The sequence below is a fragment of the Musca domestica genome, unplaced genomic scaffold (assembly GCF_030504385.1).
Source record: "Musca domestica strain aabys unplaced genomic scaffold, Musca_domestica.polishedcontigs.V.1.1 6, whole genome shotgun sequence".
Classification (NCBI taxonomy): Eukaryota; Metazoa; Arthropoda; class Insecta; order Diptera; family Muscidae; genus Musca; species Musca domestica.
Genome location: NW_026712363.1, coordinates 12,745,723 through 12,767,973, shown reverse-complemented (window position 1 = coordinate 12,767,973; position 22,251 = coordinate 12,745,723). Strand labels below are relative to the sequence as shown.

General features: G+C 36.0%; 1 protein-coding gene and 1 long non-coding RNA gene across 2 annotated transcripts in view; both read left to right on the top strand.

The window, feature by feature from the left end:
• The window catches only part of LOC101895766 (synaptotagmin-5), a 180,799-nt gene that overhangs the window by 37,993 nt on the left and 120,555 nt on the right, over nt 1-22,251 (top strand). The window lies entirely within an intron of this gene.
• LOC131805706 (uncharacterized) lies at nt 830-21,823 on the top strand. Its single transcript, XR_009343784.1, has 3 exons — nt 830-1,187; nt 1,249-1,421; nt 21,272-21,823. It is a non-coding gene; the product is annotated as an uncharacterized LOC131805706 (long non-coding RNA).

The following is a 22,251-nucleotide window of genomic DNA, read 5'->3' as shown; positions in this document are numbered from 1 at the left end:
GAATAAATCTATTTTCACTTTATGGAAAAAAACTAAAAACGAACGTAAACTTTTCGATATAGCTCCATATGGTAATGGTACCATAATGGTCCCGCCCGAAGACTAATATCTCCTTAAAAATAGCCTAATATAGCGTTACCGCACGTTATTTTTCTGCATATAATTTTAAATAAGTCTGACCAGAAGCGGGCATAGCCTCAGGGCTGTATTTCTTTAGTTTTACGAAGTTGTTCCACCTCCTAATGGTGACATGATTTTTACTGTATTTTTATATAATCATTTTTTCTTCTACTTTGTTTCTTTATAAAATAAAAATATTTTAGTCGGGTGAAATCAAGATACATATCTAACTTCATAGACTTATTATACCTCATGGCTATAATTATTATCCAGCAAAATGGCATATTTTGGCATTTGAGAAGGGACTGATTTGTTTCCAATATTCACATTTGTGATTATTTTCTCTATCACTGAGAATCAATTTAATGGTCTCTAAATTAATTCAACTCATGACAAATTTCCAAATTATTTGCTTCTCTACTCATTATATTCAACATTTCCTCAATTTCATAGTTTAACATGATTTTCGAAAAAAAAGACTGTCAGCCCTATATCCTCCTGAAATAGCTGTATTCAATCCAGCGGCTGGATTCTCGTTCTATGAAAATACGAAATGAAAAATATTTTCTTTACAATTTTTTTCATTTGACATTTTTCTCCCTTATAAAAGTTTTCATTTCACATTTTCATAGAACAAAAATTGAGCCTCAGCTTACTATTTTTTTTTTTTCATCCCAATTGCTAATTTCATTCTCATACGGAAGTATTTATCAGCAACAATTACTTTGGCCTATTCTTTGGGTTTTTAGCCATGCTTGTCGGATTATCCTTTCATGCAAATAAACTGGAACAAGTCTGTGCGAACGACAGGAATGTGTATGTGTGTGTTTGTGAGTGAGTGTGCAATAGACAATTTTGACAAAGTTGGCAACAAATTAATTTGAATGAAATGTGTGAAATATTTTAAGCTGACAAATGTACATAAAAAAGAAAGAAAAAAATTGCAGAATGTCGAATTGAATTTTGTGTCAATTGTCATTGGATTTTCATAAATATTGAAATTTATCGCCTTAAACGGATTACGAGGACGTCAATGGGAAATTTCCGGAAGCTGAAATATTGTTCAGGTATTTATTATAACACCCATTGTTATAAAGCTCTTCCGTTTTATTGTTATTGACTCCGTAGATCTGGTACCAAACATTTTCATATATATTTAAAATGTGCGCGATAAAAATATAAAATATATGTGGAAATCAAATTGAGGGCAGAAGGTTACCAAGAAGCAGAAACATAATTCGAAACATATTCAAATCATCACTACGAAAATAAATCTGCAATATACTATTCACAGGAAATGGGTAAGTGAACTCCCATGTTTCTATGTCAGCCCCACACCTACATTTCCATGTCCAACTAACATTGGTATTAATTAGGCAGTGGTAATATTCACTCGGAACGTTGATATTATTTTAGCCCCTGTATTTTATATAGGTAGGTCTATAATATAGTCCGACTTCATTGGATTGAAAGTCTAGAATTTAACTATAGCCGTATGAACTGTAACTCATCGCCATGGGTCCAATCCCTATAAAATGCGAAAAAAACCTATTTTGTAATTACAAAACCCGCGAAATTGTCGAAAAAAGTTCAGAAAAATGAAGAAAATCGTAGCCAGTACACAAAATTAATATCATTGGCAGACAAACATCATCAGAGCAGTAAGTCGAAATCTAGGAATTTTCATCGTATCGTTTGCAAGTATCAGTCAACATGGGGACTGTTTTCAGCCTTTATTGGGATGGTACCGAAGGAGTGGGCCAATATTTTCTATTTTGCTTAAGTCCGATATAATTATTGCGACGTGCCTGGTTTTCATTATATCGACTACTTTCTCCCCTTTATTTGAGATAGCATATATTTTTTGGAAAATGTTGAACTTTTGTGCAGTAGGTAGGAGATAGGGTGGACTGATGTATTAAAATGTTCAAAAATTACTTATTTCCAGTTTTGTTGGATTAATTGGTAATCAGCATTTCTTACATTTTGTGGGGGAGGTATCAAAAGGAATGTACCGACATATGTCATATTTGCATTACATCAAGTGCTTATTAAAATATAATTATTCAGAAGCAGAGGATCGAAAATTTTCATAACCACGCCAGAACTTGAGTTTTGAGAAACATTGAGATACACATAGGTTAAAGAGAATCCCTGAATTATTTCACATGTTATTGGGGTTATAAGCAGCCAAAATGTTAACCCCTTGTGGGGAAGGTACGAGAAGGAATGATCCGATAAATTCCATTTTCACATAAGATGTCTGGTTGACATAAATATTTTGATATAGAATAGAATCGTGACCGGTTTCGCAAGTTATGAAAGATATAAGTAGTTAAAATTGTTACCCTTTGTTGGGGATGTACCAGAAGGGATAGGTAGCTATCTAGTAAGAATATTGAGATGTGTGAATATTGAAGAGAAACGGATGCTTATTTTTTCAAATTGTTGACCCGTTGTGGGGGAAGTATCAGAAGGGGTGCACCGATATATTTCATATTGAAACCAAATATTGCATTAGTAAAAATAAAAAAAAATTGAATATTTGTTCAAATTCAAAATGTTGACCCTTTGTGGGGGACGTACATGATGGAGTGGGCCATTTTCGCAACTGGCACTAATATAAACATTGGAATTTGCAAAGCATGCACAAATTAAATGGTCCTTTCTTTTTCAATATGGTAAATTATATTTTGGGGGAGTTCCCAAAAAGAGTGGACCGATATTGCCCATCTCCGAAATCGATCTAAGTTTGACAATAATATGACGATGTGTCAAGTTTGGATCACATCGGATATTCCCTCCGAAAATCGTCGTACGCACGAGCCAGTCAGACATACAGACAGACGAACGAACACCCCTAGATTAACTCCATATGTTCTGAAACGGATTTAGTCCAACGGAACCTAGGGTCTAAAACCGTTGCTTCGATGAGGCACGTTTTGGTCTATCAACTAATATGTACCCTCTTAGCCATATGGCTGAGGGTATAAAAAACGGTTAAGTTTGGCGGGGGTCGATTTTTTTACCTTCCAGCGTTTGTGGGGAAGCCTGGCAATGTTTAGACAATGTTCTGCGATAGGAGGTAGAAACCATCACGAACTCTAAATACTCAAAAACGTGGACCGATATAGCCCATCTGCGTGATTTTCCTTCCTGTAGACAACTCGTCTAGACTACAGGGTTGCCCATATTCGACGGACCCATCTGGCAACGCCATAACTTTTGACAGAGATGTCACATCGCTTAATGACATACCGCGTTTGCAGCGTCAGTCCAAGCTGATTTTTACCATGAACCAATACACGCCACGCGAGCGCTCTGAAATAGTTGAAATTTACAAGAAGTCAATTGTGAAAACTCAACGTGCTTTTAAAACATTAAAAAATGTGAGAAGTGCGCCTTCTAAGAACACCATTAAGCGTTTATACGAAAAATTTTCGACTGGTAAGGCTCTTTCTAATCCGAAGAGGCCATATAAAAGTCGACCAAGGCGATCGGCCGAGAATATCGCTGCCGTACGAGCCAGTGTTGAGAGGTCCCCAAGAACATCCCAAAAACGCCGTTCTCAGGAGTTGGGCATGGATCGGTCCACTTTACAACGGATTATTCGCAATGATTTGCATTTGTCCCCGTACAAAATTCAACTGACGCAAAGAATGTTGCCTGCGGACAAGCCTCGTCGAATGGAATGGGCCCAAAGGGCCCAAAGGTCCGTCGAAAACCCTGTATAGCTTGATTCCTGGAAATTATTCTAGCCGAACTAAATAAATTTTTATACAGATGTATTTTAGGTCCGCAGGTCCGAAACGTTGTCATATAGGTCCATAATTCAAACAGAATTAATTGCTAATTTGTGCCTCCAGTATCCATGCATAGAACTGTCTATATAGGTCCAATTTTCGCTATTTTTATGATTATTCATCGGAATTTTGGTATTTGGAGTTCGTGATATTTACGACCTCCTATGTCGGAAAACTGTCTTTACTGGTCCATGTCTTCGTATAGTCCCCATATAACGGTACCTGCCTATATTCGGTATTTTGATGATTTTGGCGATATTTTTAAGCGGAGTTTTTCGTATTTGAAGTTCCTAATGGGTACTACAGTTTGTGATAGAAAATTGCCTATGCAGTTTATGGTCTTCTTATAGCTCCCATATAACGTCATCTCCTTATATTCAGCGTTTTCAAGATTTTAGCCACATTTTCACCGGAATTGTTTAAAATTTGAAATTTAGAGATTAAAATGGATACTACTTTCTATGACAAAAAATTGCATTGCAGGTCAACGGCTTTGTATAGACTCCAAGTAATGATACCTCACAATATTCGGTATTTTCATGATTTTAGCGTCCCTGAATCCGAATTTATACTAGGCAATTTTTCTGGCGGCAATACCTTATTTGTAGCAGGGCGTATGTAGAATGGAAATGTTGAATGATTGCATTATCATTTTAAAATTTAAATTTTGTAGGCCTTGTCTTGATTTTTATACCCTCCACCATACTATGGAGGGTATATTCATTTTGTCATTCCGTTTGCAACTCATCGAAATAATGATCTTAGACCCAACAAATTATATATATTCTTGATCAGCGTAAAATTCTAAGATGATTTAGCCATGTCCGTCTGTCTGTCTGTTGTAATCACGCTATCTTTCGAACGATTTGAGATAGAAGGCTAAAATTTTGCACACATGTCTATTTTGCCAGTAGGGAGGTTAAGTTCGTAAATGGGTCATGTAGGTCCACGTTTTCATATAGCCCCCATATAACGGCACCTCCCAATATTCGGTATTTTGATGATTTTAGCGTCATTATTCACCGTAGTAGTTTCAAATTTCGTATTTAGAGTTCGTAATGGGAATTACAGTCCGCGACAGAAAATTGCCTATGCAGGTCTAGGTTTTCGTATCAGTACCTCCTTATATTCGGTATTTTGACGATTTTAGGTACAATACTCATCGAAATTGTTTGAGATGTCGTATTTGAAGTTCGTAATGGAATCTACAGCCTGTGACAGAAAATTTTCTATGCAGGTCCAGGTCTTCGTATAGCTCCTATATATGTACGATATTTTGATGATTTTGGCTACATTATTCACCGTTTATTTCAAGTTTCGAATTTGAATATGGTAATGGCTTGTGACAAACAATGCCTATGTAGGTGCACGTCGTACAGGCCCTAACAAACCGGCTGTATTCGTTATTTTTAAAATATTAACAGAATTTTTGGCGAAGGTTATCTTTTTCGAAAATTTTTAAATTCGGTCTAAATGGTGGAGGGTATTCAAAGTTCGGCCCGGCCGAACTTACTGCTTTTTTACTTGTTCAGCTTATGTTGATGTATTTTTTAAGGGTTTTTATCTGTGTCTTTTCATTAAATAACGAGTTTTTAATCAGGAGAAGAGAATTTTTAACTCTTCCTAGCAGATTTGAAAACAATTTTTTTCTTAATCCACATACAAACAATTAACAATGTCCTCGCATTTTTTTTAATTTCTTAAAATGGAAAATTGAAATGTATCATATAACCGTCATTGAATTTGGCTTTCCTTCGGGCCTCACAGAGGCATATCCACTCTACATGCATCAAGCTCAATTATATGGCACTTTACCACATATAGATTCTGAAAGGATTGGTAAATTTATTCAAAAATTATAACTATTAAATCTATATTGACAAATGTTGGTCCTAGAGATTAAACCACTCATGTTGAGTGGCTATATAACAAAACCTTTATTTTATGTAGAATAAATCATTTATCACCCACGTTATGTGTGAGGTCCTGAAATAACTTAAAAGCCACCGACAAACCGCAAACTGTATTAACTAACAATTAGCACATTTTTGCTCAATCATGAAGCAACAATTAATCAATGGGAACTTTCCAAAATATTCCCACAGGCTGTTGAGAGTAAAGAAAAATCCACCATCATTTCCCACGACACTTGAAACTGTCAACGTAATTAAATAAATTAAAGTCTTAGCTACACCATGTTGCAATTTTCGGCTTTAATGATAAGGCAGAATTATCTCAAAATCTACAGAAGAGAAGAACAACAACATCGTCAGTGAGAGAGATCGAGAGTTGCAAATATTTGCCAACTCAGTTGCAATTGAGCGTAAACAGGACGATTTGTTACAAAAATTGAATGACGACAACGTTTTTCAAAATACTTTCCTTGCATTGTTGGCAATTTCGTGTCTCTGGGCAAAAAAGAAAACAATTGTTTTCGTTACTCATTCCCTGGTTCAAAAGGGCAGTGGGTAATAAACGCAATTGCACCTACTCCTACAGATCTTAAGAATTTCCACAGTTCTTTTGTTCGGCTGGCAAATTCAATAACTCTGTCGGCGATTTTACAATGAAAATTCATTGTGAATCATAGTTCGTAGTTTTGGCATTTACCTTTACCTGCCTTTCACAAAACTAACCTGACAATGCTGCCCCGCAGAGTTATTCAATTCAGTTCGAAGAGCAGCATACATTTTCTTTCAAGTGTTGTCCACTCCAAACTCAAGTTGTTTGATCGATAGGCATCATCGGCTCTACCTACCACTCACTCACTCAATGTTGAAGATGAAACCTCTTATCTTTCAAGTGTTGAGTTTTTGTCTTTTCAATTGCCTGTGTAACTCATTCATTAAAATTTCGTCCAAGATCCTGCTGTGTCCAGCCGAATGTGTGCGAGGCTCGCAAATCTAGCGATATTTATTTGTGATCTTAAAATAGGCTTGATTTTACAAGGTGAGAAGTGTTCGATATGGATCGTAAAAATGTTCGATTTGGATTTTCCAGTAATTAAAAGATTTTGTTTTGTGAAACATGTGCGAATTGTTTTATAAAGATTTCACAGGTCTCGCAGTTATGGTAGACGGTGGCGGGGGAGATGTGATATGATTTCTACAACATTTTATGATAGGGCGATAAATTTGATCACACCTCTGGCAATCATGGAATTAGCATTTAATTAGTAGCTCCTTAACAAATTAACAACAAGATTCAAGTTATTCAGGACCCAAATGATTTACAAGGTATTATTTATTTGTTTGTTTATGTATTGATATCTGAACAACAATATCAATTTCTCACAAATTAAAGTGCAGGATTACAAGTGCACAATATATCCTACTTAAATATATCTTTCTTATTGATACTGAGGCAAGTAAAAAAACATTAAGTTCGGCCGGGCCAAACTTTTAATACCCTCCACTTTAGGGTAAAGGAAACATTAGAAAAAATGTGGCAAAAATCATCAAATTACCGAATATCGTGAGGGGGCTATACCAAAACGTGGACATATAATTACAATGACTCGCCACACGAACTGGGACCCATTATGATCTACAACTACAAATTTTCAGAGAAATCCGTGTAAAAATGTGGCAAAAATAATCAAAAATACCGAATATCAGGAGGTACCGTTATATGGGGACTATACCAGAACGTGGACCGATATATCTCAATTTCAATACCAACCATCCTAGACACAATACCAATTGCTCTGCTAAATTTTGGCGCTCTACGTCAAATAATGTGGGATGTATCGTGATTTCACCAGACAGACGGACAGACAGACAGACGGACAAACAGACAAACATCGTTAAATCGACTTAGAATTTTATGCTGATCATGAATATATATACTTTATGGGGTCTACGACGAATATTTAAGGATGTTACAAACGGAATGACAAAGTTAATATACCCTCCTTTCCTTTGTACAGTCCTATATAGCGGTAACTACCGATATTCGGTATTTTGATGGTTTTTGTCACATTTCATCACGGATTTGTCTAAAAATTAGAATTTGTTGGTTATAATAGATTCTAGGTCCGTTGCCGAAATATTGTATGTATAGGTCCAGGTTTTTGTACAGTCCTATATAGCGGTAACTACCGATATTCGGTATTTTGATGATTTTTGCCCAGTTTCCCACGAATATGTCTAAAAATTGGTATTTGTGGGTCATAATTGGTTCTTGTGTTTCCATTACCCTAAGGTGGAGGGTATTAAATCTTCGGCCCGGCCGAACTTAATGTTTTTTTTACTTGGTTTATTTATTATTTTTGAAGTTCAGTTTAAAGCAATTGAAATACAAATATTCCATTTGAAACTTGGAAATTACACTTGAAATACAGAAATTATACTTGAAATTCCCATGTTTCATTTTTTATTCAAAATTGCATTTAAAATTTGAAATATTTAATTTGAAATTTAAACATTTTCGATTCAAATTCTAAACATACGTTATTTTTGAAATGTGCCGCCATTCACATTCGTCTATACTGTAATCGTCTATACTTTAAATAAGTTTAGATTTGTTCGAATTGGTCATCTTTGGCACGAATTATGGCCTTCAAACCGCCAATGAAACCGTCACACGCTGCCCGAATGTTGCGGCAAAGTGCTTGCTTGAGGTGATCGACACTTTGGTAGTTTTTAGTGTCAACCTTGCTTTCCAAAATACTCCAGACACAATAGTCCAACTGATTGGTATCCAGAGATTATGGTGGCCATTGTGCGCCAAAAAAAGGGGGCGAGGAATCTCATTTTGTAACCATTCTTGGGTCGCGCGATGGTGCTGATGGTGGACTGTCCTGTTGGAATGACCAAGGCCTGCGACCATGAATATTTTCGCGATAATATTCGCCATTTATTCTGATGCCACGGTCGATTAATACGAGCGGAGAGCGACGATCGGCTGTTATGGCCGCCCATACCACCACCATGGGCGGCGCTTGAGTTCTGGTGGCCAACCGAAGGTGCACATTTTCATCTGACCTCCTTGGCAAGTAAACACGCAAACTGCTGAACAAGGAATGTTTTCTCATCGAAGAAAACCAAATTCGACAGTTCACCACTTTCCGCCAAGCGAAGCAACTTTTTATCTCTTTTGAGCCTATTTTCTTTCTGTTGCGGTGTAAGTTCTTGCGCTTTTTGGAATTTCAATGGCTTTACCCCGAGCTAATTTTTCAATATTTACCGAATGGAATATTGCGATATGTTCAGCTCACGAACCATTTTTCGGCCACTGCGATGCTGGTTTCGATCCAGTTGCTTCTTTACTTTTAGAACCATTTCTGCTGATGTTGCTGTTTTCTTCCATCCACTTCCTTGACGGTAACGAGACACAAAAGATTTTTTCAAATCTAAGTCAAAACGAATTAAGATAGGAAGCTAAAAGTTCGCACAGATCAGTCTTTTGTCCGCAGGTAGGTTAAGTTCGAAGATAGCCCATCTTCGAAGATGGCCCAGTTCGGTCTACGATATCGTATATCCCCCCATGTAACGGTAGCTCCGATATTCAGTATTTTGATGATTTTGCCACATTTTTTAATGTATTTGTCTACAAATCCACAAAAGGAGTTCCTTCTGACTACTTTACCCACTGTAAGAGAAATATCTATATAGGTCCACGTCTTCCTTCGTCGTCCTTTTCGGGAAATTTTGGGATTCCACATATATACTCCCTCACCCAATACTCAATTTGGTATCACAAATTTTCAAAACAACATCCATATCTTAACCACCGACACCAACAGCGACATCTACAGTAAATTTCTAAATTACAGTTCTATTTCTTCACTCAAAGCCAAATTTAGTATTTTTGTACAAATATAGTACACTTTTCAAAAGCACCTCCATATCTCAACCACAGATACAAACCGATACCTCAATATCAAATTTCGAGATTACAGCCATTCAGTACGTTTCATACAATGATAATGAAATTGGTCAAGATGTAGCAATAGCTCCGTTCTCATACACATGTTTCATCAGATTTGGTGTTTGAATCCGTCACATTCGTAATACGCACTTAAAAAAATGGTTGGTACCAGATATCTTATAGAGCTCAGAAAAATCTATGCCAAATTTTATCAAGATCGGTTCAGATTTGGATGTAACTCTAGTATATATATTTATCCAAATCCAGATTTATGGGGCACCATATGGCTTATATCGGCACTTTCAACCGAATTTAGCCTAGAAGCAAGTACATCAAATTTGATGAAAATTTTTCAATATAGGAATGTATGTCCAACCCAATTTAATGAGTACTATTAACCTTTCCAATCGAAGTTGGTGTAATTCAATACACTAAACCATTGTGTTACTTCGACCAAACGACTGAAACGTTCTAATTACAATCCCTTAACATAATTTTAAATCGACCCAACACATGATAATAGCTTTAGGTATTCTTGGTAAAAATCAAATCGTAACGTATCGTAACACATTTTCCCTACAAATATCATTGTGGTTAAGATGTCATGTATTTGGCTTAAAAAGTCAAACTATTTAACAAAGACCATTCTCCACGCCTTACTGTTCACAAATATTCACAAGGATTAAATATTCAAAATTTATTGTTGTATGCTTTGTGACAAATATTTGCATATTGGGATTTCCCTGATGTTTACAAAATCCAAAATCAATTATTCCCTGGAGGCAAATTGCAATTAAACCATGGTCACTCCTTGAAGTCCCTTTAGCAAATTTTTGCACTTGAAAACGGCAAAACAAAAACTTGAGTCGACCACACAAAATAAAACAAAAGATTAGCAAATGCAGAAATTTGCTTAGAACGCACAAGAAATTCTCAATAAATTTGGCAACAAATTGTCTGGCGGGCGGGCATTTGTGTGAGTAACGCAATTCTCTCTTTGTCTCCCCTGCAAGCATTTTAAGGTCTTGGGAAATATTGCACACCTGTGTGTGATGTTGTGAGGATACTTTTCAAAGAATTACTCGGCCAGCAAACAACAATTTGTAACTAATGATGCTCGTATTTTGAGCACAACAACAAAACGCACATGGGTCATAAAAGGAATTTCCCAACCTTGACTGCACACACACACGTATATAAGACCATCTCTGTCGCACCTGTCTTAGATGATACGACAATACAAAATTCTCTCTCTCTTTTTCACACACATTAACTATCTCTGTCCTTTGTGTCAACCCAAGCAGCCTATGATCATTCAAACTGATCTTTTGTTTACGCACCCACAAAAACAATCCATTCATTAAAACGTAACGAAATGTTTCGTTATTCTCTCTCAAGTAGACTCTCATCTGTTTCTGAAGGATCTCTCATCCGTTTCGCCTAGGTGTTTTCTTGAGTTGGTACTTGTGTTTCAAGAGTCGAACACTTCAAACTGAAGAGGATCTCATTGATTCATTCAAGTACATCTTGTCCATTCTTCAATTCGTTTGCCATAATTGTATAGCACAGCGGGGGCGTGTGCTAAGGCAATAGCTCGGCGGGCTATTCGGTATGCTATATGACGGACGATTTGTTTTGGAATTTAAAGGATAATTTGCCATAAAATTGTACAGCTGGCAGTGAGGTGAGATTTTGTTGTAGTTTGTTTGCATATTCATTGGATAGATAGACTTTTTATTTTAAGATACCTAGGTACAATGTAGTTCTTGGTAAATAAATGGTCTCAAGGGTGTTGTAATGCAATGAGAGAAATGGTCAGTTATCATTGTTTTGGTATATTTTGCGATATAAGGATTTCAGATGTTTGAATATTTTGATTTCAATATCTATTTGCGAAAAAAGAGAGAGGAAGATGGATTACATTCAATTCAGAGACATCCCTCAGAATGCCAAATTGTCATAAGCTTATATCAGCATTGATATCACGTTGCCACAAAAAGCCAAATAAAACTTGGATAAAAATAAAAGCTTTGCCATCACTCGACTTTCGATTTGAGTCACAAACCATATGAGTTAAGCTAACATGATTTTATTCACATAGCTTTTACATATACCAAATGGAGTATAGAAAGCTGTAAGAGCTTTTATTTTAAATACAACTTCAAACATGTACTTGATTGTGAAAAGACAGTACGTATGGCTTTTATATAAATGATAGCCAAACACTTACATAAACACACGGAAACAGAAAGCTTTGAGGAGTAAAGCATGAATTATAAATTTATTGAATGTAAAGTAGCAAAGTAAACATTAAAGCTTTTTAGGATTATAAACATTACAGTGAAGAAAATGTTACAAGCGCGTGAGGTTTTAAAATATAAGAACTGGATGGCCAGGAAGTCAAAATAGACGAGCTAGAGATGTCAGGCGGAGAGACTAAATTGGTGAGCTTGGGGGCAGGCTAGAGTTTATATAGACGACCTGGAGAGAGCAGGCACTTCCATGTAGACGATCTGGAGAGGGCAAGCAGGGAGTCTACATAGATACCAGTAGCAGGACTTTTATATAGATGATCTGGATAGAATGGGAATCTATATAAACGGGCTGGTGAGGTCAGAATGTTCTACAAAGATAATCTGGAGAGGGCAGGGCTTCTATAAAGACGAGTTGAAGACAAGATAAAATGCATAGACAAGCTGCAGATCGTAGCTATGGGTGTTCTGAAGAGGGCAAGGATTCTATATAAATGAGTTAAAGATCAGAGGGTCCACATATACACACGGGGGAGCAGAAGAAAAGGGAGTTTATGTAAATAAGTTGAAGACCAAAGAGTCCATATTTTCTCTAACCCATTTGTTTAAGTTAACGACAAAAATCTGTTACATTCAAATGCTAATAATTTCGGTAATTAACGGAATGTTAAGGAAAGTAAACGACCAAAATAAGGAGTCTCTAAGTCCTCTACCCAAAACTGTCAACTTTGATTCACCTTTCTTGTACCCTCAGCCATACGGCTAGAGAGAGAGTATATATAAAGGTAAGGTAGAGCTACCAGCTGATTACAATTTTTTTGTAATTCAATTTTGTGTATGTATTTATTGTTTTGAAAAATAAAAACAAAATATTTTCAAAATCAATGGTTGGAAGACGAGTACATTGCGGGACGCGCATTGAAGCTATTCGCCAGTTTTGCCATGTAATTGATAGATCAAACTATTTAGATCATATTTTTAACAGGAAATCCAGGCATTTCATTCAGTTTTCCCGCTGTTTAACTGATTTTAAAAATAGGGAAAATATTGAACAAATGAAAACAGCTTGTAAGTTTGACAGGAAGCGGGCACAGCCTCAGGGCTGTATTTCTGTAGTTTTGCGAAGCTGTTCTACCTCCTTATTGTACCATGGATCTAGCTATGTCCGTCAGTCTGTCTGGCTGGCTGGTTCGCACGATAACTCTCGAAGGTGGTATCGGACTTGGTCTGCACTTGGTACATCGTAATATTACTTAACTTTGTTCGAGTTCGGGAATGGACAATATCGGCCCACACCTTCTGGTACATCCACCACAATAAAATATTTTACTGCACAGAAAGAGAAAGGATACTCCAATTTTGCTCCAACTTTGCAAATACTAATATTTGCATCAATGCTAGGTCAGGTGTGAAAATGAACAATATCGGTTCATTCCTTTTGGTACCTCTCCAAGAAAGGGTCAACATTTTAAATATACGAGAAGCTTATCAAACGCGAAATTAATATCCGATTTCATTCAGACTTGGTACATTTGAATATTTCTATCAACACAAGATCTGTTATAAAGATTGTACATATCGGACCATTTCTTCTGGTAGCTCCCCACATAGGGTTCGAGATTTTGAAAAAAAAAAAAAAAATGCAAAGAAAAAAAGGTCTAACTCTCTTCAAATTTCACACATCCAAATATTTTTGCTAACGCAAGATCTGTGGTTAAGATGATATATATATATCTGCCCTCCCCTTCTGGTACCTCACCACAAAGGGTCACAATTTCCAATGCTTATATTTGTCATAACTTGCGAAACAAGTCGAAGATTCTTTACAACTTGCTATATCTAAATATTTATCTTAACCAGAAGTGTGATATGAATATAAATGTTCGATTTTCTTGTAATTTTGTTCATACCAATATTTTAATTTGTATTAGATGATGTATGAAAATGGAATACTTCGGTCGACTATATCTGGTACCTCACGCGCATTTTAACATAAAAAATTATCACATATCTTATATAATGTGAAGGAAGAAACCAATACAGTCAAAGCCCGACAAGTCGCAATATTTGTATCCTATTAATTTAGGTCCGACACGAAATGGACAATATTGACCCATACCATCGGAACCTACTCCATTTTAATAATCGAACATTGGCTAAGGGTATACATCTGTCGGCAAAACCGACTGATACTTTTTAACCTGTTAATTTTTAGATTTTAATTTTAGGGATTCATGTTAAAACAAGTAAAAAAGCAGTAAGTTCGGCCGGGCCGAACTTTGAATACCCTCCACCATTTGGAACGAATTAGAAAATTTTCAAAAACAATAAAATCCATTAAAAATTCTTTTAAAATCTTTAAAATATCTAATATAGGAAGGTGCCGATATGGGGGGAAATACGATATTGTGGGCCTATAAAGACAAATCTATGTCTGCGTGTAAAGTACTTACAAGGAACTCCTTGTGTGGATTTTCAGATAATTCAAATGGAAAAAGTGGCTGAAATCATCAAAATACGGAATATAGGGGAGTACCGTTATATGGGGGATATACGATATTGTGGACCTATATAGACAATTTCGTTTCAGGGGTAAAGTGCTCACAAAGAACTCCGTGTGTGGATTTTCAGACAATACGATTGGTAAATGTGGCTAAAATCATCAAAACACCGAATATCGCAGGGTATCGTAATATGGGAGCTATACGTTATCGTTAACCTATATAGAGAATTCTCTGTCGGGGCGTAAAGTGCTGACAAAGAACCCCTTGTGTACAAAGAACCCCTTGTGACCATTCCGTTGAAAACTATGGCTAAAAACATCAAAATACCGAATATCGGGTGTACCGTTATATGAGGGCTATACGATATCGTGGACCTATAGAGATAATTCTCTGCCTAGGTATAAAGTACCCACAAGGAACTCCTTGTGTGGATTTTCAGACAATTCCGATGAAAAATGTGGGTAAAATCATAAAAATGCCGAATATCGGGGGGTACCGATATATGGGGGATATACGATATCGTGGACCTATATAGATAATTCTCTGCCGAGGTATAAAGTACCCACAAGGAACTCCTTGTGTGGATTTTCAGACAATTCCGATGAAAAATGTGGGTAAAATCATAAAAATACCGAATATCGGGGGGTACCGTTATATGGGGGATATACGAAGTCGTGGACCTGTATAGACAATTCTCTCTCAGGGGGTGAAGTACTCACAAGGAACTACTTGTGTGGATTTTTAGACAATTCCATTGAAAAGTGTGGCTAACATCATCAAAATATCGAATATCGGGGGGTACAGTTATATGGGGGATATATGATATCGTGGACCTATATAGACAATTCTTTTTGAGGGGGTAAAATGCCCACAAGGGACTCTTTTTGTGGAATTTCAGACAATTCCATTGAAAAATGTGGATAAAATCGTCAAAATACCAAATATCGGGGGTAACGCTATACAATATGGTAGACCTATATAGATAATTCTCTGCCGAGGTCTAAAGTACCCACAAGGAATTCCTTGTGTGGATTTTCAGGCAATTCCATTGAAAAATGTGGCTAAAATCATCAAAATACCGAATATCGGGGGTACCGTTATATGGGGGCTATACTATATTGTGGACCTATATAGATAATTCTCTGCCGAGGTATAAAGTACCCACATGGGACTCCTTTTGTGGAATTTCAGACAATTCCATTGAAAAATGTGGCTAAAATCATCAAAATACCGAATGCCGTGGGGGTACCGTTATATGGGGGCTATACGATATTGTGGACCTATATAGATAATTCTCTGCCGAGGTATAAAGTGCCCACAAGGAACTACTTGTGTGAATTTTCAGACAATTCCATTGAAAAATGTGGATAAAATCGCCAAAATACCGAATATCGGGGGTACCGTTATATGGGGGCTATACGATATCGTGGACCGATATAGCCCATCTTCGAACTTGACCTGCCTGCAGACAAAAGAGAGATCTGTGCAAAATTTTATCTTTCTATCTTAATTCGTTTAGACTGTAGCGTGATTACAACAGACGGACAGACGGACGGACAGGGCTAAATCGTCTTAGAATTTTACGCTGATCAAGAATATATATACTTTGTTGGGTCTAAAATGATTATTTCGATGAGTTACAAACGGAATGACGAACTTAATTACCCTCCATACTTTTTTTTTGGTGGAGGGTATAAAAATGAGTTAGAGAATCCCAATCCAAAAGAGTTTTTATAGAGGTGAAGACCAGACACTCTATATCGGCGAGCAAGAAACCGAAGAGTATATAAAGACGAGTTGAAGATTGGAGAGTCTATAAAACAGCGGACTGTTTTTTTTTTTTTTTTTTTTTTATCAGAAATCGAGTTGAAGTGGGCAGGGATTATATATGGGCGAATTAGAAGGCCAAAGACGAGCAAAAGATAAAAAAAAAGTACCTATAGAAAGTTTATATAGGCGAGCTGAAGAGAATAGGGGTCTTTTTAGTCTAGCTGAAGAGCAGAAAGTCTATTTAGACCAGCTGAAGAGCAGAAAGTCTATAAAGACGATCTAAAGAGTTTTTTTTCATTAAGAATCGACATTTCTTCGAATGGTCATTATTTCAACGTTATATTCCGTCTTACTTCATCCTATTTCATTCTCTGAAGAATTTCTAAATTGAACCCCAATTATGACTTGTTAAAGTAAAAAAAACATGTTTAAAAAAATATATAAAAATAGACTTGCCCTTAGATACTTAATAAAACCCTTTAAGGGCTTCGCAGCCAATGCGGTCCCAAACTGTATTTGGCAATTAAAATTAACGCACAATCGCTTCTCAATTGGCCAAAGGAATTTCTATGTCATCTGATAACATTGAATTGTCTTAATTAAGATTTTTCTTTTAATTAACCCCATAATGGCAAATATAACGAAAATATGGTTCAAATGTAAAGGTCATTTCGGTTAGTTACACAAAGTATGTGTGTGTGTGTGTGGTCAACATTACCAAATCTCATCTAACACTTTCCGTAGCCTGCGGATACGGTAGGTAAATGCCTTTGTTTGCATTTCATTCATTGAAAGGTAATCAATAAATCATTAACTTCTTGGCAAAGTAGAGACGTATTCAATTAGAAAAGGGTAAGCGGGGCAAATGTAAACGCAAAAATTATTTTTTTGCCAAGTAAAAAAAATGTTTTCTTACGAAATGTGAAAGGCAGCCATAAAGGTCATGACAAAACAATAACCATTTAGTTTTGTCCCTTTTTGTGATATTTGTTTATTTTTTGCTTTGAGTTGGGTTCCCTTATGGTTCACTTGCCTAAAAGTAGGCCGTAATAACTTTATACTTTTGTATGTGACAACCTTAAAGTAGGCTTCTTTGTTTAAGCAACCACCGACACAGAACTGTGTCCTAGATTTCATTTCTTCTGCTGTCCCCGACCAGACATTTTTATGAGTTTCAAAGTCAAATAACTTTTTTTGTTTTCACATTTTCGCATAAAATAATAACAACAGCAGATTACGTGCGTATGGTCTTAACCTGCCACCACAATTTTTTCAACACCACTCACCCGAATGTAAACGTAGGCCATTTTACTTCCAACGAAATTATCACCTTTGTTAAAATCTTTGAAAATCACGCAATCATCAGCGGGAATTTAGTTAACACGTGAATTCCTTTACGGTGGCTTTGGCGTTTTTATGCGTGTGTGTATCCATTGCATACTTTAGGGGCGTATTTGTGTGCGTGTCTGCGGTATGTGAAAAATGTTCAGAGATTATTGTGCGTGTCTGTCTGCACGAGTAAGATGCGATTTAAACGACGTACATATATGCAAAGATATGATCTGTGGGGAGTAATCATGAATGTCCTAATGAATAATTATTTGTATGTTTGTTTGTTTGTTTTTTTTTTTTTTTGCATTAAATGTTTTGTTTATAGCTTGAATTTTCTAGTAGATCGAGAATCTGAAACACAATTTCAATCATGAAGCTAATTACTGACAAGCTCAAACCAAAATTTATTACGATTATTCTTTGTCGATACATGACAATATGCCAGAAAGCTCTTGTCTCCCACTTTTGCTCAAAGTCATATACTTTTTTAGCTGTTTTAACGATTTGGATCGTGTGAAGTTTAAAAGTATCAGTCGGTTTTGCCGACAGATGTATAGCCTCAGACTTGGGTTATGATTATTGAAACTGTTGACCCTTTATGGGGGAGGTTCCGCAGGAGTGGAACCTGAGTCTGATATCACATTTCAAGAAAAATGTGATAATTTTTAAAAATATTTTATTATATATATTATATATTATATTATATATATAGTAGTGAACCGAAGGGTTCCACTTCATCTAATAGTAATAAAAGCATTGGTATGCGTAAAAGTTAAAGGAGATTGAACATTTATTTCCAATTTTATGCAAATTAATGATTTTATAAAAGTTATAGGAGATATAAATATTGAAAATTGTGACCCTATGTGGGGGAGGTACCAGAAGGAGTGAACCCGTATATGCCATCTTGACACTAATTTTTCGGATGTGAAAATATTGGGCTGTGCGAAATATGAACGGACTCTTATTTCACATTTTATACTAGTTATAATTGTTCGAAATTATTACACTTTGTGAGGAAGGTACTTGATAGTGTGAGCCGATATAGAGCATTTTCATAAATAACCAAAATTATTTTTTATACACTCCGCCATAGTATGGAGGGTATATTAAGATAGTCATTCCGTTTGTAATACCTCGAAATATACATTTCGAAATACCTCTGTCAAATTTTATCGAGATCGGTTCATTCGTTCCCACGCCTCTCACACCCGCCCCTGCCGACCGAGGGTGCGACCTCCCTATACGTAGAGAGCGCATACACACTAAAGTCCGGACTAAGGCGGGTTAGCAATGGTTTCACACCGGCTACAGAAACTACATCAGCCAGTAAATAAAATAATAACAAGTAAAAAAGCAGTAAGTTCGGCCGGGCCGAACTTTGAATACCCTCCACCATTTGGAACGAATTAGAAAATTTTCAAAAAAATAAAATCCACTAAAAATTCTTTTAAAATCTTTAAAATATCTAATATAGGAAGGTGCCGATATATGGGGGATATACGATATTGTGGACCTATAAAGACAAATCGATGTCTGCGTGTAAAGTACTTACAAGGAACTCCTTGTATGCGTTTTCAGATAATTCCATTGGAAAAAGTGGATAAAATCATCAAAATACCGAATATAGGGGAGTACCGTTATATGGGGGATATACGATATCGTGGACCTGTATAGACAATTCTCTCTCAGGGGGTGAAGTACGCACAAGGAACTCCTTGTGTGGATTTTAAGACAATTCCATTGAAAAGTGTGGCTAACATCATCAAAATACCGAATATCGGGGGGGTACCGTTATATGGGGGATATACGATATCGTGGACCTGTATAGACAATTCTCTCTTTCAGGGCTGAAGTACTCACAAGGAACTCCTTGTGTGGATTTTAAGACAATTCCATTGAAAAGTGTGGCTAACATCATTAAAATACCGAATATCGGGGGTACAGTTATATGGGGGATATACGATATCGTGGACTATTCTTTTGAGGGGGTAAAATGCCCACAAGGGACTCCTTTTGTGGAATTTCAGACAATTCCATTAAAAAATGTGGGTAAAATCATCAAAATACGGAATATCGGGGGGTACAGTTATATGGGGGCTATACGATATTGTGGACCTATATAGATAATTCTCTGCCGAGGTATAAAGTACCCACAAGGAACTCTTTGTGTGGATTTTCAAACAATTCCGTTGAAAAATGTGGGTAAAATCATCAAAATACCGAATATCGGGAGGTACCGTTATATGGGAGCTATACGATATTGTGGACCTATATAGATAATTCTCTGCCGAGGTATAAAATACCCACAAGGAACTTCTTGTGTGGATTTTCAGACAATTCCGTTGAAAACTGTGGGTAAAATCATCAAAATACCGAATATCGGGGGTACCGTTATATGGGGGCTATACGATATCTTCGAACTTGACCTGCCTGCAGATAAAAGAGAGATCTGTGCAAAATTTTAGCTTCCTATCTTAATTCGTTTAGACTGTAGCGTGATTACAACAGACGGACAGACGGACGAGCAGGTCTAAATCGTCTTAGAATTTTACGCTGATCAAGAATATATATACTTTGTTGGGTCTAAAATGATTATTTTGATAAGTTACAAACGGAATGACGAACTTAATATACCCTCCATACTTTTTTGGTGGAGGGTATAAAAATAACAGACACACACAGATTAGTAAACATACGTTACAAGGTACAGATTTTAAAAAACGCTGCTCATTGGCTGTGTCTACTGTACCGCAAAGGGAAATGTAGATCAAGTGCCATATGATCAAGCAGCTTAGTAATTTATAACAGAATTTCTAAGCTGCTGGATCATCTGGAGTAATATAAGTAGTATGCACTCCAGAAGAATGATATTTGGTACCGGACAACAGATACTGCTCGAAAATACCTCTGTTCAGATTTGGATATCCATATATATCTTTATCCGATATCAGGTTTATTGTGCCCCAAATAGCTAATATCAGCCACAACAGACTGAATTTTGGCAATTACGACTGAATTAATCCTATAAACCAGTACTTCAAATTTCGAGTATATCGGTTCAGATATAGCTATAGCTCCCATATATTTGTTTTATTCGATTTGGTGTTAAAGGCTCTCACAAGCGTAATATGCATTCGACAACAATGATATTTGGTACCAGTTATCAGATACAGCCAAGATATAGCTCTGACAAATTTTATCAAGATCGGTTCTGATTGAATCCCGAAATTCACTCCATTTGGGCTGACATTAGCCACTATTTGCACAATAAACTTTAAATCGGACTAAGGATATATATGTGAGGGACTTAGACATCAAATCGGATGAAACATATATATATATATATATATATATATATATATATTAGCCACTATTTGCACAATAAACTTTAAATCGGACTAAGGATATATATGTGAGGGACTTAGACATCAAATCGGATGAAACATATATATATATATATATATATATATATATATATATATATATATATATATATATGTTTCATCCGATTTGATGTCTAAGTCCCTCACATATATATCCTTAGTCCGATTTAAAGTTTATTGTGCAAATAGTGGCTAATGTCAGCCCAAATGGAGTGAATTTCTTCTTCTTCTAGGCGAATTCTCACATCACTAATGCCTTTGGTGGTAATCAACAAATGAAGTACGTGTTCTTGGTAAAAGCATTTGCCAGAATTTAATAACCATTTTACATGTATTGTCGCCCGGGCATGATAAACACAAGTATTTCCCTTAGATGTTCAGTGGAGCACTTCAAATGTAGATGGGAATCATGTATTTGGTGTCAATGTCACTAATTCAATTACGCGTTCATTGGACAAGACGAGGGTCATTGATTTTTGAATGTTGCTGTTGTTGTAGTCGTTGATGGAGCCCCTTTCCATTACAGCTCACACAAGGTTTTGCAGGTATTTCAATCAATTGCAAGTCTTTGTCTTGTGTCTAAAAATAGATAACGTTCAGATACGAAATAATAATTTGAAAGCAGCTGTATGAAATTTTAAAGATAATAACGCCTTAAAATATGCGTCATAAATAATTATTATGAATTTCATTAGAACTTTGATGTGCTGTTGCTATTTCTTGTAATGAAAATGAAAATAAACGAATTAAAATCCAGTGCCATTGACTTTTCCGAACAAAAGATAAATTTTCAGAAAAAATATAAATTTAAATAAATTTTATTGTAAATAAAAAGTTTTTATTGACTTATAAATTTCTGAGAGTTTTGAAGATATAGCTTAACCCTCCTAAAAATAAGCTAAAAGTTTCACACAACTTGTATCATTTCATTATAAGCATTTGTGTTCGACTGGGATTTTCCAAAAGCCTACATTAAGGTGTTTTTGCTAGTCCTTACGTTTAAAAATCCTTTCCAGAACATATACAAACATAACATTTTTGTATTTCTTTTTCTTCTTGATTTCTTTTTAATGTTACTCCAACCCCAGCTTTTTTTTGTTTTGCTTTCTACACTGTTGATTTTTCTTCTTGTTTTGTTGCTGTTTAGAGGTTTTTTCTTCAACTTGTTGCTGTTGGCAACTGTAGCTGATTATGTTTTATGGTCTTATTTTTG